Source organism: Chlorocebus sabaeus, chromosome X (assembly GCF_047675955.1).
Source record: "Chlorocebus sabaeus isolate Y175 chromosome X, mChlSab1.0.hap1, whole genome shotgun sequence".
NCBI lineage: Eukaryota > Metazoa > Chordata > Mammalia > Primates > Cercopithecidae > Chlorocebus > Chlorocebus sabaeus.
In genome coordinates, this window is record NC_132933.1 from 124,869,395 (window position 1) to 124,892,714 (window position 23,320).

Genomic DNA, 23,320 nt, shown 5'->3' on the forward strand with positions numbered 1-23,320 from the left:
TATCACCAATGATCATAGGTGTTATTGAGCCACACTGTATGTCAGGCACCATACTCAGTGATTTGCAATAATATCGCAATAAATGTTCACATCAAGCAGATATGGTAGGTGCAATTAACATATTGTTTCATAAATGTGGAACCTGAGGCATTGGAATTTCATGCCAATATTATACAATTATAAAGTTGTGGAACCCAAACAGTTTGGCTCCCGTTCTTACCCTCCACAATACTAGATTATTTCTGATAACATTGGAGCATCAATTATGTGATTCGTATCTAGAGAAAATAAAGTCTTAATAAATGTCGTATCTCTTGTGTGTGGATGTAAGTAACTTTTTATAGTACATAATTAAGAATAGATTAGAAACACTTTATTTCTATTCCTGCCACAGATGTACAAACAGAATATAGCCATAAAAACCAGCAGACAAGCACTCTACAGAATAATTGTAGTTTTCCAAAATGTCAAGGTCAAAAAATACAAAGAAAGGCTGAGAAACTGTTCCAGAATAAAGGATAAGGAGACTAAAGAGGTATGACAAGTAAATGAAAGCATGATGTTGATTGGATTCCAGACTTGGTGTGAAGGGGATAGATAAAAAGGAGATTATTTGGAAAATTGACAGTAATAGAATATGAGCTGAGATTTAGATAATGGTATTGTGTCGGTGTTAAATTTCCTGTACTGTGGTTACATAAAAAAATACACTTGTTCTTAAGAAATGGACTCTGAGGCCGGGCGCGGTGGCTCAAGCCTGTAATCCCAGCACTTTGGGAGGCCGAGACGGGTGGATCACGAGGTCAGGAGATCGAGACCATCCTGGCTAACACGGTGAAACCCCGTCTCTACTAAAAAATACAAAAAAAAAAAAACCAACTAGCCGGGCGAGGTGGCGGGCGCCTGTAGTCCCAGCTACTCAGGAGGCTGAGGCAGGAGAATGGCGTGGACCCGGGAGGCGGAGCTTGCAGTGAGCTGAGATCCGGCCACTGCACTCCAGCCTGGGCTACAGAGCGAGACTCCGTCTCAAAAAAAAAAAAAAAAAAAAAAAGAAATGGACACTGAATAATGTGTATATATTTGTGTATATATATATGTACATACACGTATATGTACACATACATATGTACATACATATATATACATTTGTATTATGTATTATATATATAAAATGAGAATGTTAAAGCAAATAGTGTAAAATGCAGATATAAACAATTGAGAAATGCAGTGATGGGAATACGGGGATTTTCTTGCAACTTTTCTGTAAGTGTGAAATTATATCAAAATAAAACACTAAATTAATGGAACAGAAGAATGTATGCTATCAATTATTTAATTCATAAACTTATTAAAATATAGGTTAATAAACCGTCAAACACTACAGCAGGCACTAAGGATCAAATGAAATTGAAAATAAATGTCTACATCAGGAATGTAATTATCTGTGAAGAAATGTTTGAAAGTAATGAAAATCTTCAGTTAAATAGAGAAATGGGATGTATTAGTTTAATTGTTTTTTAATGAAAAAAGTATCAAGATAATAAAATAGTATTTTCCAACTAATAATATTATTAAAATATGTTGGCTTCATTCACAGAAAATATCCATTTTAACCAAAATGTTTCCTTTCTTGTGAATTTCTGCTTCGGTAACATTTTTTGAATAATTTTTTATTATTTAAAAAAATATTTCATTATTTTAAAAAATTTACATAATCATTCTGAGTTGTGTTATTGGTTCCATTTTGTGGATGAGTAAACTGAGGCTCACAGACATTAAATAATTTGCTCAAGGGCACACAGGTAGCATGCTTCTTGGATTTCACACCTGCATGACTTTAATCCCATATTTTTTTCTGCCATAGCCCTCTGGCACTTAGCACAAGGTGATTCCTTAAAATATATTAAATTAAAATATGCAAGATCATTTTCAATGAAAAATGAAATGAGATTCTTCTGGATGGCAAAATGGATTTTGAGCTGTGCTTTTCTTATGAAATGCTACCCCTTTACAAATTAGAAGTTTGATCTTAAACAATGGCTATTTTCAGTCTGTTTACTGGAGAAAATAAAAAGACTAAAAACGGAAAGAAAGAATACAAGGAATAAAGCTCTTATCCAATAATGTCCTAGACATGAAGGTGGCTGATTAATTGAAAATATTCACTTCTCACATAGTTGGTCTGATACCGAACAGCTTCAGACACCGTTGGCTTAAAACCAAACGGTACCTTCAAGACCTTTTTCTACCCCCAAAGCAGCAATGCACCTTAAGAAACCCTCCTTGGCAGGATTCTGAAAGCTGCTGCAGCGTTTTGTATGACAAAATATCTGACAGGAACTCCTCTCGCTGGGACAGCCATTAGGATCCCAGGAAATATGCCAATAGACTAAGCGATCCATCAGCCTAGAAAGATGTGCCTCCTTGGCTTTTTCATACTATTTTACACAGAATCATAAAATAAACGTGAGTCATTGATATATGAAATATTTTGAAGAACTACATAATTATTTACTTAAGTATTTACTAAAGACAAATGATTTGTGTTAAATAATAATTTAATACACTTATTGCTCCACAATAGTTATTTTCAAAAGTGTGTTAGAATCACCTGGGAGGACTCTTTAAAAGCAGATTGCTGGCCTCCCTACTTTCAAATCTTAGGTTTAAGTTTTGAGTGAGGTTTGATAACTTACATTTCTAACAAGTTCCTAGAGGATGCTGCTGCTGGTGGTCTAGGGACCACACTTTGAGAATCATTGACCCAAAATATATGTAAAATTTTTGGATTTGCAAACTAAGATTCTTCATTGATTTTCTGTAATCACCTAAAATCTTTTTTATTCAATAAAATATAAATACACAAACATAACTATCTTTAAAAGACTAAATCTCCAGATTTGTTAACTAACCCTTGGACCTAGATCTTCCCTGTTCAATACAGTGGCTCTCAGGTACATGTGGCTATTTAAATTAATTAAAATTAGGTAAAATAAAAAGTTCAGTTCCTCAGTCATACTGGCCACATTCAAGTGCTTAATAGCCACATGTGGCTAGTGGCTACTAGATTGGAGACAGAAGAACATTTTCTTCATCAAAGGAAGTTATTTTGGATAGTTAATAGAGTCTTCCTTTACTTTTGTAAGTAGCTTAAACCCAGGTCAGCCTTTTGCATCAGCAGAGCAGGCAGATCCATCTGTAGCGTGATTTCAGGCATTTGGCCTTCCTCACCATCCCCCCTCCAGCTTGAAGCATCTGTGCATAAGCACACACGTATGCACACACACACACACACACACACCACACACACACGATTTTTTTTCTCATTCGGTAGTTAATATATAAAGGCTAACATTTGTGGCTTCAATCCAGTTTAAAGACTTACACACTGAGAAAGATTGCCTCCTACACATTCTAATCATGTGAGTTATACTCTGCGAGGTGTAAGAGTTTCATAAGGTTCTCATTTGACGGTACAAATAATAGAAAATAAAAACAAAACATATTCGGATCCCTGGATGTTGCAAGGGGCTGACAGAAAACAGGAAAATATACCTTTTATGAAGCCTGTAATGGCTTCAATTTAACTTCATTTTCTTCTAAATCAGTCTGGGTATTGCTTTGCAACCTTTCTATAGTGCCAGTTGGGCTGTGAGGAGTGGAAAGCAGAGGGCTATGAGTTCCTATAAGGAATGCTGTGTGCCCATGTCCCCACTTTACTACTCTTCTGTGGTACTGTGTGACATCTTTGGATCTCAGTGCCTTGTCGATAAAATAGAGCCAATTGGAATGTTGTGAAGAGGACATGAAGAAACTGTGCTTGAATATACTTAGTACACTGTCAAGACTTATGCAAATTATGTGTATTGCATTTCTCTAATGCTAAAAGTTGATCTTCTGGTTGTGAAAGAAAGCTGATAAACAGCTTCACAAGAGAGTATGGCAGTGCAACCCAAGAAATTCTCATCTTCTTCCCTGTGAAATAGACCTGTCAACTCAATGCTCTTCACAGAGCTGTACGAAGATAAACAACAAAGTATTTCAGTCTTTTAAAGCTTTACATATTTTACTTAGAAGTATAAAATCAATGTGTTGAGTAGGGTTGTTAGATGACCCTCAATGTCATTCATCTGCCCTTGTGTGATCGTCTTCCCTTGAGTGTGAGTGGAACCCTTGAACATAATAAGATATTTCTTCTATGATTATATTATATTACACAGAAAAATGAATTTCACAGATGTCATTAAGATTTTAAGTCAGTTGATGATAAAATAGGGAGATTATACTAGATGAGTCAGACTTAATTAGATTAACCCTTAAAAACACTAAGTGCACCAAAAATATAGTTAGAAAGAATGAATAAGACCAAATAGTTGATAGCACAACAGTGTGACTATAGCCAATAATAATTTGATTGTATATTTAAAAAATAACTAAAAGAGTATAATTGCATTGTTTGTAACACAAAGGATATATACTTGAAGGGATGGATACCCCATTTTCTAATATGTAATTATTACGTCTTGTATGCCTGTATCAAAACATTTCAAATACCCCATAAATATATACAATTACTATGTACCCACAAAAAATAAAATAAAAATTATAAAAAGGCACTGGGCTCTTCCTAATGCAAGAAATTTGAAATGTGAGGGAGAGTCTCTGTTGCTGACATTGAAGATGGAGGGGGCTACATGGCAAGGGTTGTGGAAGGTCTCCAGGAGCTGAGATTAGCCCCAGATGCTAGCTGACAATGGAATGGGGACCTCGGTCCTACAATCACATAGAACTAAATTCTGCTAACAACCTGAATGATCTTGGAAGAGGATCCCAAGCTCCAGGTGAGAATGTAACTGGTCAGCACCTTGAGCTCAGCTTTGTGAGATTCTGAACAGAGAACTCAGTCATGCTATGGCAAACTTCTGACCTATAGAAACTGTAAGCACATAAAGAGGTATTGTTTTAAGCTGCTAAATTTGTGGTAATTTGTTATAGAACAATAGAAAACTAACATTGCGGACAATCACTTGGTATTTTGAGAGAAGACAGTTTATAACATTTTTATATTTAAAGTATTTGAAATAATAGAATGTTATTAATATTCAGTGTAATTCAATTCCTCAGAATTCAGAGGAGTTAAGGGGAAGAGAGTACATAGTGAGTAGACAATAATTCCTGGGCTCTAAGTCAATAGGTCTGAGGATGTGGCCTGTAGATAAAGCTATCCAGGAACATCTTTCAGTGGTTCTTGGGAAAAAATTAAAGTCAAGACCATTTGGCCCACACAATAAATTTTATGAGATTCTATGGATATGCAGCATGAAAATCAGGTAATAGCCTTCCAAAACTGACTTAAAGAGAAAGGCATATGTATAAATAAACTAATGCATTCGTGATTACCAATGTATCAACAATATCCTAAACTTTCTTACAATTCTTCCATTTTCCATTCAAATAACATGCAATGTTCTGGAGGAGAGAGAGTGGAGAGAGCCATATTGAGAAGTGTGTATGTTCTGGAAAATCTAATATTTGAAAATGTCCTTGACCAGGCTACTTGTCACCTTAGGCTACACATCCAATATTTTGATTCTGTATTATTATTCTTTCTTAAATAATTACTATTATTTTAATTAATGATAGTCAATTATCCTAACATCTATCTTTGATATTCAACTCAGTTATCTGCAAAGTCAAGAAACAAAAGACTTTGCTTATTAAAAGCTATCCTGTCTTAACATTTGAGCCACAAAAATGATCATAAGATTGAACATTTTCTACTTTTTCTCAGTTAACTGCAAATTTTCCTCTGACATTAATATTTGACTTCCAAATGTTTAATTATACTATTTCTCAACACCAATGAATCCATATTTTTAATAATTCTTCAATCTGATTCTGTTAAAGCTGGTTCATTGATCTACCCTTGAGAATCAATCAGCAGCATCATTGATAATGAACACTAAGAGTGGCTGAGAAATAGTTTGATCAGACCTGAGAAAGTTACCAAGTTTGCCTATGGAACCAATGTTGACAGTGAACTCCCTGTATAGGGATTTCTATATCTTGAAAATTATCTCATAGACATACATAGTGGTGTTTCTGAAGATTGTTTCATGAACCACCCACATCAGAATCACCTAGACAGCTTGCTCAAATGCACATGTCTTGGCCTCACCTCCAGCCCACTCAATTATAATTTCTGGTTTTAGAGCCCAGATGGTTGCATTTTAAAGAATCGCCCTACAAGATTCTTATGAATATCCAAGTCAAACAAATAATAATAAACGGAGGATAAGAATTGGAGTTGTTTGGTTTCCTTACAAGGGAGTGCTTAGACTCTTTCAATCTCAGCATTCCTTCCTTATGAGCTTCATGAGGCTTATTTTCCTGGACTCTGCTCTCAGTTTTAGTGACAAATCTTACCTCAATATTGAGTATATTTCTACCTTCTATCAATAATATATTTCAATTAAGAGACTATTTCCAACTTCTCTCGAGTTTTGTAAACTTCTTCAATTTCTCTCAGCTTTATTCAGAACAGTAGATCACCTAAAAAGGCTTTTGAATATGGTATCACTATTTTATCCCAGGTAAGTTGAGATGCTAGGAAGTCTGTGCTTAAGGGCTTTGCATTGTTATATTTTACAGCAGCAGAAGAAAAAATGGTAAAATTTTAAAAAGTGAGTTTTCAGTACAAAGCAAGTTTCATGAAAAGTTCTATTAAGTCAAGTCATGAGATTACGTGATCAGCATGAAACTTCTGGGAATCTAAAGAGGGATGTTAATTTGTGTAACCATAGATAAAAAGAGCCCCCTCCCAAAAGTCAAGAGGTAAATTTTCACCTATATTTTTCATATGAAAAAATATATATGAAAAATATAGTTGAAATACACAAACACACACATACATGTATAAATCAACAAATTAAGTCTAGAGAATTTCTGTGACATAAGACAGTGGAGTAGGGTAGAAAAATTTGGGGCTTTGGAGATGGACAGACCTAAAATTGAATTCTGATACTGCTGCAGTGTTACATTCAAACCCTATGTGTCTCCGTTTTGTCTTCCGTAAAATTCACCTGCTTTTTATTATAGGGTTTCCAAATAAAACATAGGATGCTCAGTAACATTTAAGTTGCAGTTAAATAATGACTTTTTTAAAGAATAAGTATGTCCTATAGAATATTTGGGATATATTTACACCAAAAATTATTTATTGTTTATCTGAAAATAAAATTTTGCTGGGCATCCTGTACCTTACGAAGTTTCCTAACTCTGTCTTAGAGATAAAATTGCATACCTCTAAGGATTTTTGTAACAGTTAAATGAGCTGGCACATACAAAATGCATAAATGAATGCTTGGCAAATATTTGTCACTATTGCATACCATTCTACTATTTCTTACCCTTAACTTCTGCCCCAGTTTGAGCACTCTGTACAGGCAGAGGCATTGATACAGAGAGCTCTACTGGCCTCAAATTTTCCCATCTGATAAAACACAACTTTTATAGCTAAATTTCCATTAGTTTTCATAGTTTAGCTATGAGTAAATTAATAAGAAAATAATTACTGTTCTTAGAATAAGTACATTCCCATATTTTACCTTAAAAATTAGCCAAACAGAAAAGGTGAACTAAACATTCTTTTATTTACTCTCTCGAACAGGTTAATAAATATATCTAATAATTACCAATGAAAAGTCCTTCTTATTAATATGAAATATCTAGGTTAGAAGTAAGGGTATATTACAGATAAAGTTACTTCCTTTGGGTCTATCTTAACAATTTCTGAAAAACTTTATGCAATTGCATAAGCAGCTTTTCTCATAATGCAGAAATATTTCAGGAAACCGAAACAGTAAGTCAATTTCTGTATTACTTTTTCATAAACTAAAATGGCCTTTCAGCCTGAATTCTAGTTGTGATTTTGTTGACATGAACTTCTGTGTAGAAAGAAAACGTTTTTGTTTTTGAATTTCTTGTTAGATACTAATATAAATAAGTCCAGATTTACTTAGTGCAAGGAAAATTGGAGATTTGTTTATTATCCTTCACATCAAATTGACGATTTGATTTTCAGATGGGCTCTATTCAGCAAGTCCAATTAATTTGAACTTCCCAGCACAGTTCAGCCAATACAGCTAAATGATTTTCAATTGTCCTCAGGCAATGATTAGGAGGATGATAATTTTTCTGGCCTTTTTAGATCAAATATCCCAATATTTCAGATTGAATATGTGTAATAGTAAATACGCATGTAGTACTACACACTAAAGTACCCTGTACATGCTAAAGTATACATACTATAGTAAAAGCTATTTAATATTCGACAGACAGAACAAAGGAAAATGAAACAGGCTGCCTCTGGTAACTTATAACTCATTGTGGAGATCAGTTTGTAATTACTTATCGTTCTGGAGTTTCGAGAATATTCTTTTATTCAAGTTCCATATTGGTTTCTCAAATCTCAAGAGATTTTCACTGAACAATTATGTCAAATTTTGGTAGAGATACTGTATTATTGATCACTGCACTGTGTGGTCCCCAGTTTTTTTCTTCTTCCAAAGTTCAGGGACTTTCTTGTAAGGGGGAGGAGAATTAATGTGAAACCGATGGCCTACTCTGCTAAAGGAAAAATGGTTCCCTCAGCAATTGACCCTTTCAAATTATGGTGTGGATAGTTGCAATTCATTTGTGATCTTTCTTTCTAATCTTATCTCTCCAACAGAAAAGACCATATCTTCTAGTAGTAGCATAATTCCCACTGGATCATATCCCTTGAAAATTTCCAAGCTTTTAGACAAAGATTGCCCTAGGTATGTGTCAGAGAATCACCTTGAAAAAGAACACGAACAAATAAGGTTTATTGTAAGTTTAATAGACTCTGTCGATTTGCTAGGCACTTTTCTAAGTACTCTACATATATTGGCTCTGTTTATATTCTCCATAAACCTGTGAGATGGACATCATTATCATCATTCAAAAGATAAGGTAGGCCGGGCGTGTTGGCTCATGCCTGTAATCCCAGCACTTTGGGAGGCCAAGGCGGGTGGATCACGAGGTCAGGAGATCGAGACCATCCGGGTTAACACAGTGAAACCCCGTCTCTACTAAAAATACAAAAAATTAGCCGGGCGTGGTGGCACACACTTGTAATCCCAGCTACTTGGGAGGCTGAGGCAGGAGAATCACTTGAACCTGGGAGGCGGAGGTTGCAGTGAGCCGAGATCGAACCACTGCACTCCAGCCTGGGCTACAGAGAAAAACTCCATCTCGGAAAAAAACAAAAACAAAAACAAAAAACAGAAAACATAAGTAGCAACTTAGTATCACACGAAAATGAACTAACTAGTGGAAACCAGATTTGAACCCAGGTAGTCTGATTTCAGAGCCTCTGCTCTTATTTTTACACCACATAATTGTAGAGAGAGGGTTACTCCTTCTTCATAATTCAGCTTTCTTCAATCATGAAACTATTACTATTGAGTAGCACCTAAGTTAAATCTGGTATCAAAAATGTTAGCCTAAATTATTGTCTTCCTTATTGTCTGTCACATGTCTGTAGTTTCTCAGCACATTCCGCCATTCAAGAAATATTTATAGAGCATCCACTATGTTTTGGGGATTACTTGAAACTTCAAGGTAAGGATGCAAATAAAATAGAGCTTGCACCTTTAGGGAAATAACCTATTAGGAGAAGTCAATTACTTAAAAAGTAAGGTCAGGGAGGTATCAGAGACACCATGGATAATATGTGCTGGGGAGCACAAACAAGTAAAAAGGGTTTTCATTCTATCTGGGCCCCTAAGAAAGCCTTCTTTCAGATTTCCTCTTTAAAATTATATGGTGTTAAGGGCAACATTAACATAAAAAGATTTTGATTGTGAACATCAGAGATCTACAGCAATCGCATGCTGCCTTTACTAGTCATTACATCAAAAATTAAGCCATACAAAATGTGATTTATTTATATAATTTTGATAATGCAGAGCATGTCCTACAAGTTCTCACTCATAGATTCTGCTGAGCAAACACATAACTATACATCTATGGTATTTAGTAATGCTCAGAATCTTCTTCATGTAGAGTATGACATCTTGATATCCCTCTGGTGCTCTGCCCATCTACACTAGGAAATACGTTTTCAAAAGTTATTTGAACTTATTACATGGCCATTTCGCTGGCAATCCTCTCTGTAATGATGTCTTAGAATTTTCATAAGATGTTTAAAATTATTCTATTTAAATGTACATGTTTTTACACCAGTCTGGGTACTACTAGAAATATAAATAAGTAAGTAAGCCAGCATGTTTGCATATGCAACTCTGTACATGTATGTATAACTATGCATGTTGATGTGGTTTCCAAACTTTGGGAAACACGGAAAAGTTTTATGCTGTTACTTGTGGCCATAAAATTACCTGAGTTACCTGGTATTCCTAAGCCTGGTTTAAGATAATAGAGTAGGTTGCTATGGAAAAAGTATCAAACCCTGAATTATATTTATAGTATAATATATAATCTTTATTTCACAAGTATATTTTTATTTACAGGTGATTTAATCTTTTCCTATTGAATCATCTGTACATAAGAGAAAGGTAGAAATAGTTATAATAAATCATCTAATAAGTGATTGAACTTAGGGGCTATGGAAAGCTTACCATAATTAATGAAGCCTATCATAGAGACTTCTGGTGTTCTCCCATATCCAGTTCTCTTTCAAGAACACAAGGGATCTATGCACCCTTACTCATCTACAGTTATGTTGGGCTATAGTGAATTAAAATCTTTGTGTCTTGAATCACTTCTAGTCTGAAAGATTTAACTTTCAGAGTAAGACTCTAGTGCTTTTCTTTCCCTATTAACCGAGGAGACTGCAAGTTTCAGATGGTACAGCAAGAAGATAACAGAGCTTTCATAATCTTGGACTACTATGTCGCCACATGAAGTATTGCTGACCTGAAGAGTTGCCCAGGACTACAAGGAAACTTGCATGATGTGTTAAGCCACTGAGATTGGAGACTGTGTGTAATGCAATCCTGTTTAATACGTATTTCAAGGGATATTATATAATTTTGCAATAACATGTTTCCAAATAGTCTTGACCACTTGGGATTCTTCATTTATTTTGAATGTCTGGTAAGATTTAAAATGAAGCAACTAATAATTATGTTACAGATGTATCATTGATTATAATTTAGCAAAATGATTTCGAAGATTTTATGCCATTTGATCTTCAGTCTTTATACAAATTCAGTGAGAAAACTGAGGCATAAAAATTTAAATGATTTTATCAAAAGGCTCAGCAAGAGGTGGAGTACAGATGATTTTTCTTGCTTCTGTATTCCTTCTATTTTACTAGCATTAATAAATGTAGTCTTATTTTTTTGTGAAATAACAATATCATAGTAAATCTGATGACAGGTGGAAGAATGAAATATGGTTTGATACATTTGGGTCTTCAGTAATTATTTAAATAATCCCATAACTGTTTTTCATGGTATTACTCTCTTATATTTAAATAATACAGAGATTGTTCTTAGATCTTTGTTATGCATTCCATGTGGTTATTTGGTGTGTCCACCATGACATATGGTTGGAACCCCAAATAGTCCTTCTGGGAGAGTTTAATTGGGGAAAATGGGTTCTGATGATCATAAAACCTCAGGATCATAGCTATAGCAATGATGCCTATATTACATCAACTTGACTGTATACGAGATTATCATTTTAAACAATGAAGCAGTGAGCAATTAATTATTTTCAGGAAAAATGACTGTTACCTTTAACACTGACTAAGGGAAGAAGACAAAGAAATTTCCCTGCCTATTCTTTTTTATCTGTACGGTTTTTGGTGGTTAAATTACAGATGGAGTATCATGGCATATAATAAACACATTAGTTGTATACACTAGCAAATGTGCTTCCTCTTCCTCGCATAATATGTGCGTACACACACTAATACACACTACACACACGCAGGAAAATACAGACTCAGCAAATGTCCATTTATCTTGCATTTCATATAGAGCAGAAAAATATTCATATTTGTTTTTTGCCTTTCTAGTTTACTTTTCTAAACAATTCAGGATATATGACAATGAGATGACACAGATATATTACTCTGTGGAGATATGCGCTTTCACAGCATTGGCAAGTGGTTTGAGATTGATGATACAAAACTGCTCCAGCAGTTGATTTGGCATTGTATGCTCTTCTCCTTTAATGAAAGAAAGAGCTACACATGGATCATAATTATCAAGAACTATCTGTTACTGTCAGTGACAGAAGAAAATCATATTCAGTTTCACTGGGTGTATTAGATATTATTGCTGAAGATTAAATAAAGGTAATACATTGTAGATACAGAAGGAATACATTAAAAATTAGCTGAGATACTTATAAGATGCCACAATAGGAAGCAGAGTTCATGGCATTATCCAAGGTAGTGATGTTTTGGCATTGAACATGACTTACATATTCATGCAATGGTGAAGGTTTTTCTGTTTCAGAAGTTTTTTTTTATAGAAAAAGGAAACAAGCATGTAATCACTGGTATTAAGTGTATTACAGGAAGTGACTAAGCAGATGAAACCTTTCTGAACATTCTCCAGCTTTGCAAATATATGCTTAACTCATGGCTATATCATCGGGTACATGAACTGTTTTTTAAAAAATCTGAATATGAAGCACAAATACTTTAAAATATTTTCGGTGTTAAATGAAGCATAAACAAATACTGAGTTTTTGATAAAAAATAGAGATGTATGAAATGTTATCTAAGTTCTATAAATTAGAATGACTTTACTATGTTCTTTATTATGTTTTTAAAAATCTCTTTAAATTCAATATTATCTAACTTTGAAATGGAAATGAGATACAGAAATACTATTTACATTACTGAATGTAAATTTTCAAGTATTCGTAATAATGGAGGGGAACCTAGAAAATACTGGTCTCAATTAAATTTGGATTTAGAGTTGTAGTTACCTATTCACAACCCCAGCATGCAGCTAACTCTGTTTTTCTACTGCGTTGTTAAATTATATTAGCTATACCAATGCAAATATTAGAGGACTTGAGAGTATAATAACTTAACAATTTCCTGACTGAGAAGAAAGTGAGTGCTCTTCTATCACATTAATCAATTGCTACAATTAATGACACTGAGCAGAAAGAACAATTAGAATGAAGAGCTTCAGAATTCCCAGTGGATACAGTATGGTTTCACTGCAGCAGCTGTTCTACTTTGTCTGTGTTTCTGCAGTGGTAGAACTTCGTCTCCCTAACCACTCTTGCACTTGTGTATTGACGTTATGCTCTGAGATCCACTTTCAGAGAGTCTCTCTGTTTATTAGTTTTTTTTTTTTTTTTGCTTGTTTATTTTATTTCACTACTGTGATAATTAAGAGTATGTTTCTTATAAATCCAGCCAATAAGTTCATGTAAAATTGGTAGTTAGCTATAAAGACAGATGAGCCATCAATACATATCCTATAGAGAAATTCCAAAGCAGAAGTAGAGTTGTCTGGTGTAACTAACTTGGAATTTAACAAGGTATAATAATAATTACAATAAATGCTATTTTCTGGTTTGTTGGTTTTTTGTCACACCTTTTTCTAACTGGACAAAATTTCTTTACATGTTTTTTCTTTTTCTCTGTCATTTAGAAGGCAAAAGAGTTTTTAAAACTTCTACATTTGGATGACTAAAACATTTGACATTATCAAGTGTTAGGGATATGGAGATATTAGAACGTTTACATTGCTCATGATGATTTAATTTGCACAGCTGTTTTGGAAAAAAATACCTAGCAGTAAGAACTTAAGCTAAACAGCAACTTCGGCAACTAATTTTACACCTGGACATATACCTAACAGAAATAAGTGTTTACGAATGTGCAAGAAACGTACAGGAATGATTACAGAAGTTGTATTCATAATAGCCAAAAGCTAGAAACAACTCAAATGTCCACCGAAAAATGAATGGGTAAATCGATATATTTATGCAATGGAATATTACACAACAATGAAAAAAACAAGCTGTCATTATATGCAACAATGTGGCTTAGTTCCACAGACATGATGCTTAGAGAAAGAAGTCAGGCAAAAAAGAGTACGCACTGTGTGATTCCATTTATATGAAACCCGAAAAGGTAAAATTAATCTGTGGTAGTAGAGATCAGAATAGCATATACCCTTGTAGGGGGAGGCTACTGGCCATGTAGGGGGCACAGGAGAGCCCTTCTGGGGCACTGGAGTTGTTTCATAACTTGATCTGGATAGTGGTTACATATGTGAACAAATGTAAAAATCCACAGAAATTAAGATATGTGCATTTTAATGTATATCCTCAATTAAGAAAAATCTACTGGTGATCATATATAAACTTTAAGAATTACTGAGTTCATACTTCTTTATTCGACAATGTTAAGAATTAAACTAGACCATCTGGAATTGTCCATCCCTATATATGAAAATAAATTGGCACCTTTTCTCTAGATTTTGTTTGTGTAGATTGGTATCTTCATTTTAAACATTATTTTCGTTTCTGTTTTTCTTGTTGATTTAAGACTTAGAGATTTTTTTTTATTTCTCTTTGTGGTCACATTTTAAACAATTATTTAAAATTAAATTTTTGTTAAATGGTTTTAATTATTCCCATCAGTCTCCCTAGTTCTTGAGTTTTTTTGATTCATTTCCGAATACTCCTTCAAAGTTGAGGGATCTATTTTCTAATCCTTGTTCAAATGACATTTCAGATGTAAACAAAACCTCTTCTAGGGATAGAATTCTTTTTCATCCAAAACTTTAATTTCTTGCTTTTAATTTAAAACAGAAGAAGACTGATAGCAGTAAGGGTTTCTTTCTTTAGAGGAAGAATTTTTAAAATTCTCTCTTTCTGCCTGTATGGGTGTAGATATTCTTATCATGTTATTGAAAATTATATATTTCAAGTCCATATTTGGAGGTATTTCCCTTTTCAACAATTTTGGAAATCAAAAACCCTGGCTTTAGACCAAAGTTTTGTGTCTATATTCACATTAGAATTTGGTTTATCATCATATTTTATGGCATTTGTTTCAATTTTTCTGGTTCCTTTATATGATCACAAATTTTCTGTATATTGGATTTTCCTTTTCTTTATTTCACATTTGTCATTTTCTCTTTTTTTAACATTATGGACTGAATATTTGTGTCTCTCCAAAATTTGTATGTTGAAATTCTAGCCCCCAATGTTATAATATTAGGAGGTGGAGCATTTGGGGGATAATTAAGATTAGATGAGATCATAAGGATAAAGCCCTTAAGAATGGAATTAGTGGCCTTATAAGTCAAGAGAGAGTAAGCCTGCTTCCCCTCTCTGCTTTCCACTGTGTGAGTATACAACCAACAGACAGCAGTCTTCCATCTGAAAGAGGGCTTTCACCAGAACTTGACCCTGCTGACACCCTGATCTCAGATTTCTAGCCTCCAGAGCTGCGAGAAATACCTTTCTGTTATTTATAAGCCACCTTATTTATGGTATTTCAATATAGCTGCCCCAGGTGACTAAGACAATTTATATCCCCTTGACTTTTCCCTATTTATTTTTGAAGAGATTTTCAGATTTGTCCTCCATATTGTTGTTTCCATAATTTTGGAATTATGATTTTTGCCCTTGCCCTTCTTATGCAATTTAATTTTTATAATCAGAATTATATTGGCTTTACTTTCCTTAAGAACTAGAGCTTCCTAATCTTTGCTTCTGCATGTTACCCAGTCTCCTTTCTGGATAACTCTGTTGTCTCACTATCTCATTGCCTAATCTTGCTTCAGAAATCCACATCTTCTTGAATTTAGTTGAAATGACATAACAATTGATTACTCTATTTTTGCATTTCTCAAATGTTTGTTTTCTTGGCTTTTCTTACGTTTTTATATTATAAAACTTAATGTGTAAGCGCCATATGTCTTTAGATTCTGTTTATTTGAACAATGGAAATTATGAACAGGTCTGGTATTTGTTTTAAAACAAAAATTTAATTTTAAATAATTGTTTAAAATGTCGCAGACAAGGGCTACTTTCATCTTTCTGCTCTCTACCGCTATTACAAGGCTCCCATCATTTACTAAGCTCTAGAGCAGCTTGGTAAGTAGTTATCCATCAGCTAGGAGGCAAAAAGGGGCAGTGAGGTCTGTAGGACATCTAATCAGGGAACATTTATATCATTCTTCTCTGTGTTTGATGAAGATGGCAAAGTATAGTGTGACTTGCTTGGGCTCCTTCCTACTGCTGTCCCTGTAATCAGGTAAAATACATATTATTTGAGTGGTATCATCCTCACTACACCTGCAGATGAACTTCGATTTCCTATTGCAGCCCCTATCCTGGGTCTAACATCTATCTACTCCAAGTACTGCTGATATACAGCAGTAAAGAGGCCACCACATGGTGCCTTCTTCCTCTGCCTAAATAGCCTGCTCTTTCCTTCTGCCTTTACTCTTTTAGCCTTTTTCCTTTTGAATTTCCATTTCCACAGATCCTTACTTTATAAGATAAGCAGCAAGTCATTTATTGATCTCTTTCTAAGATTTATTATCATCTGCACCACATTTAACAGAAATACTTTTCATGTTCTTTCCATGTGTATAACTCTTTCGCATAACTCACTGATTCCCAGCACCTGTAAAACAAAAACAACAGTTGCTCGGAAATAGCAAAGTTTTTTCGTGTCAGAATAAGAGGGATTTCTCCCAAGAGTGACCTTAAAACACTGTATTTTTTCCTTTGCTGTACAATACACTTGACTTTTTAATCATCAATAAGTGAACTGTTTAAAATCTCAATTTAAGCATAAGACATTCTGACCCCATTTCTTATCCTTCTAGGTCACTTATATCAGTACTCTTAATTCAGTAGCTATTTTTCTTTATAGAGGACTCTCACATACAGATGATGGATTATCCATTGCCTGTGGTTGTCTATATCCCTTTCTTACCCAGCTAAGGGTCCTTGATCCATCATTAAAATCACTCCTTTGCAATTATCTGCAATATTCTTGCTCCACTCTTTCCCTATTATACATGCCTGACCAAAGGAATCTATCCAAGTACTTTATGCCTTCAGTCAGGAAGTTGCAATCAGCACAAAAATGCACACAAATATTTTACTTGGGCATACTTTACATTCATGATCACACACTGCAAATACACTCAACATTGCCAGACGATCTTCCTTTACTTTCTTAATTTGACTGATTGCCCACTCCTTATTTTTTCATAATTTGCCCTCTTTCCTCAAATAGCCAATATTTTTACATCTATCCTATCTCTCAGCTGTATTCTTATCTTACTTTTCTGTGATCAAATAGGAGCTCTAAATGAGAAAACTCCTTCAGCTTCCGTTGACCAAATCTGTCATTGTGACTTCTTTTGTATTCACATTCTCTGCATTTCTTGCCTTGCAATGCCCGCTACTTCTAAAGCCAGCCTCAGCAATTGCTACTCTTGATCTCAGACTATCTTCTTAAGCATGATATTCTTGCGATTACATACTTTTTCTTCTGCCGTATCAAATCTGTGTCTCTACTACGCATTTTCTAAAACATGCAAAATAGTATTTTATCAACAATCTTAAAAAACTGCTGGGGTATTAGTCAGGATAGGCTTAGCTCTGATAAGGTAATAAATGCACCTAGATAACTCAGTGGCCAAACGCAGCAAAGGTTTGTTTCTTCCTCATATCACAGTCCAACACAGGTAGCTCAGCTCTTCTTGCTGGCTCTCCTCAAAGTGGACTCAGCAACCCAGGTTGCTTCCATTTTGTGGTTTTACTATCTGGATCACATGACTTTCCAGTTTGCCACTGGAGGGAAAAAATAAGTGGAAGATTGCATAGAAGACTTTTAAAGCTCCTTGTTGGAAATGACATGCATAATTTCTGATGATACTCCATTGTCCAGATGTAACCCCATAATAGAAATTTAACTGCAAGGAAGACCGAGAAACTCATTCTTTCTACGCTCAGGGAAAGGAAACGCTGTTGTGAGCACATAACGTGTTCTCTGGCATGGTAGCGCTGATCCCACGTACCCTAATTAAGCTATTGCTCTATGCCTCTGTTCTTCTTAAGAACAAAGATTTTTTAAAGTTTTGCCTTTATTCTCTATTTCAACATCCTCAAATTCTTTTTTTCTCTTCTACAAACAGCAATCCATTTTTCCATGCAAAGAATTCATACTGCTCTTATCAATGATCTGAAATGTGACAAATAGAATGGTTAGATTTCTATCTTCCTCTTAGTTGTACTCCAACAACAGTCCACACAGTTGGCCACTTCCTACTTCCTGGTATTTCTTGATAAGTATCATTTTTGGTGTCCATGAAATATTAGTTCTTGTCTTCCATGTATTCTGCTGACTTCCATCTACTTGCTGACTTCCATCACAGTTTGCTTTATAGCTCCTTTAACTCTTCCTCAAGTTTTTTTTCCTAGGTTCTTGATTTTTCACTCCTAAGGATAACATCTGGTTTCATGTCTTTAAAAATGTATCTTCAGTATAAACCTTCTTTCCATCTCCACTGCTCTTCACTAAGAGAAGCTTATGTATTTTTTCTCACCTAGCCCAGTACAGTCGTTTCATAACTAGTCTTCTTGCTTCCTTCCTGTTAAAGTTTGTAACTCTTGTCATCTTAAAATCTATTCCTTCTCCAAATAGCCAGAGTTACTTCGGGATCAAATTACATCAGTCCCCAGTTTACAGTCTTACAAAGGCTGACTATAAACCTAAACTCCTTGATATATATATACACATTCCTCTAACACTAATATTTTACTTGCCCCTTTGACCTCATTGGATACCACTTACCACTTACTCTACTCTAGCCACTCTGGTTTTAGTGCTCTTCATTCTCACCTCGGGGCTTTTGCAGTTGTTCTTGATTCCACCAGGAACTATTTTCCCCACATCTTCTCATGCATAGTAACTTTTTGTCATTGAGGTCTCATTTCTAACATAACTATCTTAGTGTGATTGTTCTTAATCATCTAATTAAAATATTTTATATCCCTTTCCTACTATCTTACTTTCGGTTCTCCTCAAAAGCAAATCTTGAGACAAGGATTTGAGTGTAAGTAGTTTATTTAGGAGGTGACACCAAGAAACAAAAATGAAAAAGTAGGGAAAATGAGAGAGAGAAGAGAAAAAAAACTAAAAATATGTATTAATTGGCAGGTTGCTGCTTTGAACAACTGGGAGAAAATCTTTCAGGGAAACTCTAAGAAACTGTGGAACACACCTTAGGAAGAGAAGGAGGCTGTGATATTTATATACTAACTCTCATTCCCCATTGGTTAAAGGTTGAGGTCAACTCTATTCCTGCAATTCTGACTTGTGCCTGGTCAACCATGTTCCTGTGATGCCAGAGACAACTCCAGAAAATGAGGCAAAATATGCAGTACTTGATAATTCCAGAACTACAGTCTACCATAGCTGCAGGTGATCTCAGATGTAGGTCAAGGAGATACAGGGCAGAACATCAATAGCGTCTGTTACACATCCCTGTCCCTTAAACACACATGCATACCACGGGTCTACACAGCTTGTCACTTATTAGCACATTTCTATTTCATCTCATTTATCATTATCAAAATTAATTTCTTTATGTGTTTGCTTGTTTATGTTTGTTCTTCCCACAAAGAATGTAAATTTTACAAAAACAAGTTCCTCATATTTTTTATTCACCATGACTTCCTTGAGTGCCTTGGACACTGATTGAAATGCAAACAGCAGATATCTTTTAAATGAAGGAAAAAATAATATTCTTTGCAAATTTCTCACTGAAAGTCCTGGGATCATTTTTTAGAACACTCTGAATTAAGGTCTACTTTGTTATATTCTTAGAAGTTTATCATCATCACTGGCCATCAGAGAAATGCAAATCAAAACCACAACGAGATACCATCTCACACCAGTTAGAATGGTGATCATTAAAAAGTCAGGAAACAACAGGTGCTGGAGAGGATGTGGAGAAATAGGAACACTTTTACACTGTTGGTGGGATTGTAAACTCGTTCAACCATTATGGAAAACAGTATGGCGATTCCTCAAAGATCTAGAACTAGATGTACCATATGACCCAGCCATCCCATTACTGGGTATATACCCAAAGGATTATAAATCATGCTGCTATAAAGACACATGCACACGTATGTTTATTGCGGCACTATTCACAATAGCAAAGACTTGGAATCAACCCAAATGTCCATCAGTGACAGACTGGATTAAGAAAATGTGGCACATATACACCATGGAATACTATGCAGCCATAAAAAAGGATGAGTTTGTGTCCTTTGTAGGGACATGGATGCAGCTGGAAACCATCATTCTTAGCAAACTATCACAAGAACAGAAAATCAAACACCGCATGTTCTCACTCATAGGTGGGAACTGAACAATGAGATCACTTGGACTCGGGAAGGGGAACATCACACACCGGGGCCTATCATGGGGAGGGGGGAGGGGGGAGGGATTGCATTGGGAGTTATACCTGATGTAAATGACGAGTTGATGGGTGCAGCGCACCAACATGGCACAAGTATACATATGTAACAAATCTGCACGTTATGCACATGTACCCTAGAACTCAAAGTATTAAAAAAAAAAAAAAACTCAAAAAAAAAAAAAAAGGAGTTATGATTTTCCTTTTCTTATAAATGTAGGAACTGTGCTTTCTAAGCCATGACTGTCTTACATTATTTACTGCTGGAGATGTCAGCATATTTTGAGCAGTTGATGATGCTTCTTCTAGAAAATGCCATCTGTCAGCCATATCAATCAGCAAGTGACAAGAGATACATAGAAAAATGTCTTTAAGCTCAAGTGACAGGAACATATAAGCAAGCATTACCAACTGCATGCAGCTGTCCCAAGAAAGAACTAAATGTTGTACATAAGACGAATTGGAAAGAAACTGAGATGAAAAAGAGAGAGGAAAAAATCATTAAAACAATAGGAGTAATACATCTTAAGTAGGTTCTGGCATAACATAAAAGGGAGATATATTGAAGTAAAAATTGAAGGAGCATAAGGACATGGATTTATAGAGAAAGTACATCGGGGAAAGGCACACGTATTTCCTCAGAGGTGAGTGAGAGTGAATTGAAGATGAGTAAAGATCTTAACATTAATTGTGGAGAGAACAAACTGGGCTGTGGCTAGAGTGGAGATCAATGCTGTGAAATATGACTCATTAGCTAAGCTCTTTAGACACTAACATATACGTCTGTAAGTGCTTACACCTGTGAAATGACTTCAGTTGTTAGATAACTGTAGTGGGGAAATAATAGCGTTGAGTTCAGCACCTATAGCTTTTCCTCCCAAATCACTACCATGGTATTTTTATTTAGGATGAGTTGCTATGGTGATTCATGTCTTGAATGGTCCTAGAGGGTACTACGATAACGCATGATTATATGGAATGGGTACAGTGAGTTAAACAAAAGCTATTTCTGAAGCAAAATTAGCTTATTACTTAAGTACAGATTCCCATTTTTGCAGATTACTCCTCAGCTTTGTTTCTTCCCTTTGTTTCTAGATCAATCTTTAATTCTGAATCTTCTGCCTTTATTTAAAGCATGAAAGGATTTGACATACAACTTCTTTAGAAAGAAGAGAAAATGGGGATGAATATCTTCAAGTCTTTTGTTGCAATATTTTAGAAATCATTCAAGGTAAATATTGTTGACAAAATGCCTAAAAGGGAGATGGGAACATTTTTAAAGGAAACTAACAAAATAATATTTTTGCTCATTTCTATTCACATACATGTACATTCGTTTTGAGGGAGGGGAATAAAAACATTTAAAGGGAAAGGAATTATTTTACTATATACTTTCTCAAGTCACTGACATCAATATCTGTTTATATATTATTTTCTGTTTACATGCATGTTAAGAATTGGTGTGCAGCATGTTTAAAGCATGTCATAATCAAGCAGAAAGAGCACTCAAATCTATTTTAGTATCTACCATATTACAACCTCACATGGTGTGACATGACTGCAGAGGGAAAGGGAAACTACTATAACCTGCATTCTTGCTTCCTGGACTCTTTTAATCCAAGAAATTCTCTGTTTGAGAAAAGACAAAAATGCAACTGAGATGTGAAGAGGGGGAATAAAATCATTTGCTGCTTTTCCAGAGAACAGCTACAGACTTGAATAGAGAAAGATATTTCAGTGGCCCTCAGGGTAGGAAGTCATTGATCCTGAATTGTTCATGTTAGAATTTCTGAGGCCACACATAGATTCTTATCACTGAGAATAGCATTAAATTAATAATAATAGAGGTTGATAATAAATGTATGAAGTGGCAGCAGTCCAGTGAAATTCAAACCCACAACTAAAAAGGCTCTTCCAAGTGCTGGCATTGCAGCATTTGGATTTGATTGGGGTAGTCATTCCCCAAAGTGAAAATCACAATAGAATAATCTAATTTGGGAAGGTGAAGAGGGGTCGGCACAGTAGAAACTATACACAAGCAAGAAAATAAAGAAAATGAAAATAAAGAGAAAATAAAGGGCAGCAGTGGGATCTAGGAAAACAGAGAGAGAAGGAGAGTGGGTGGAAGGAAAAGAAGAACCAATATTCTTGGGACGATCACTAACTTTTGACTCTCTGTTAGGCATTTTATATGCAGCAATTTAAAGTTCTACTTACAACTTTATACATAACACTCTAAAGTATCTAATTTCATTTATACATTCACTTGTCTATAATTGGACTTCTCTTCTGGTTAAGTGAACTCCATGAGGGAAAGAACTTTGTCTTTCTTATTCATCATCGTATCCCCTGAATCTAAAACTGAGTCTGACTCATGGAAGATATCTATGGGATATTTGCTAATTAAACAATCAGACAAGGTAGGACTTGTTTTTTTCAGAAAAGATAATAACGGAAGGCTGAGTTGATGGTGGGAGGAAAAAAGAATTTTTCACTAAAAACTTTTTTCTTATTGAAGACTGTTTTCAGATGCCTGATGTCCACTGTCCAGTTCAGGGTTCTATTATCCCTGTAATAACAACATTTTTTTGTATCTAGGCTGTAGTTATACTTAATTCTATTATAAACTCTTACAATATTATTTCATTTTTTATGCCTCCCCCACATATTAAGAATTGAGAGAGCATTTGAAGGCAGATCTATTCCTTTTTTTTTTTTTTTTTAACAAATAGTAGCCTCTTGACTGTTGTGTCAATTAAAATTCCCCCAATAATACAATAATATTTGATAGTGCTTTTAATAAGTAACTTTTACATGTTGTCAGAGAAAAAGGT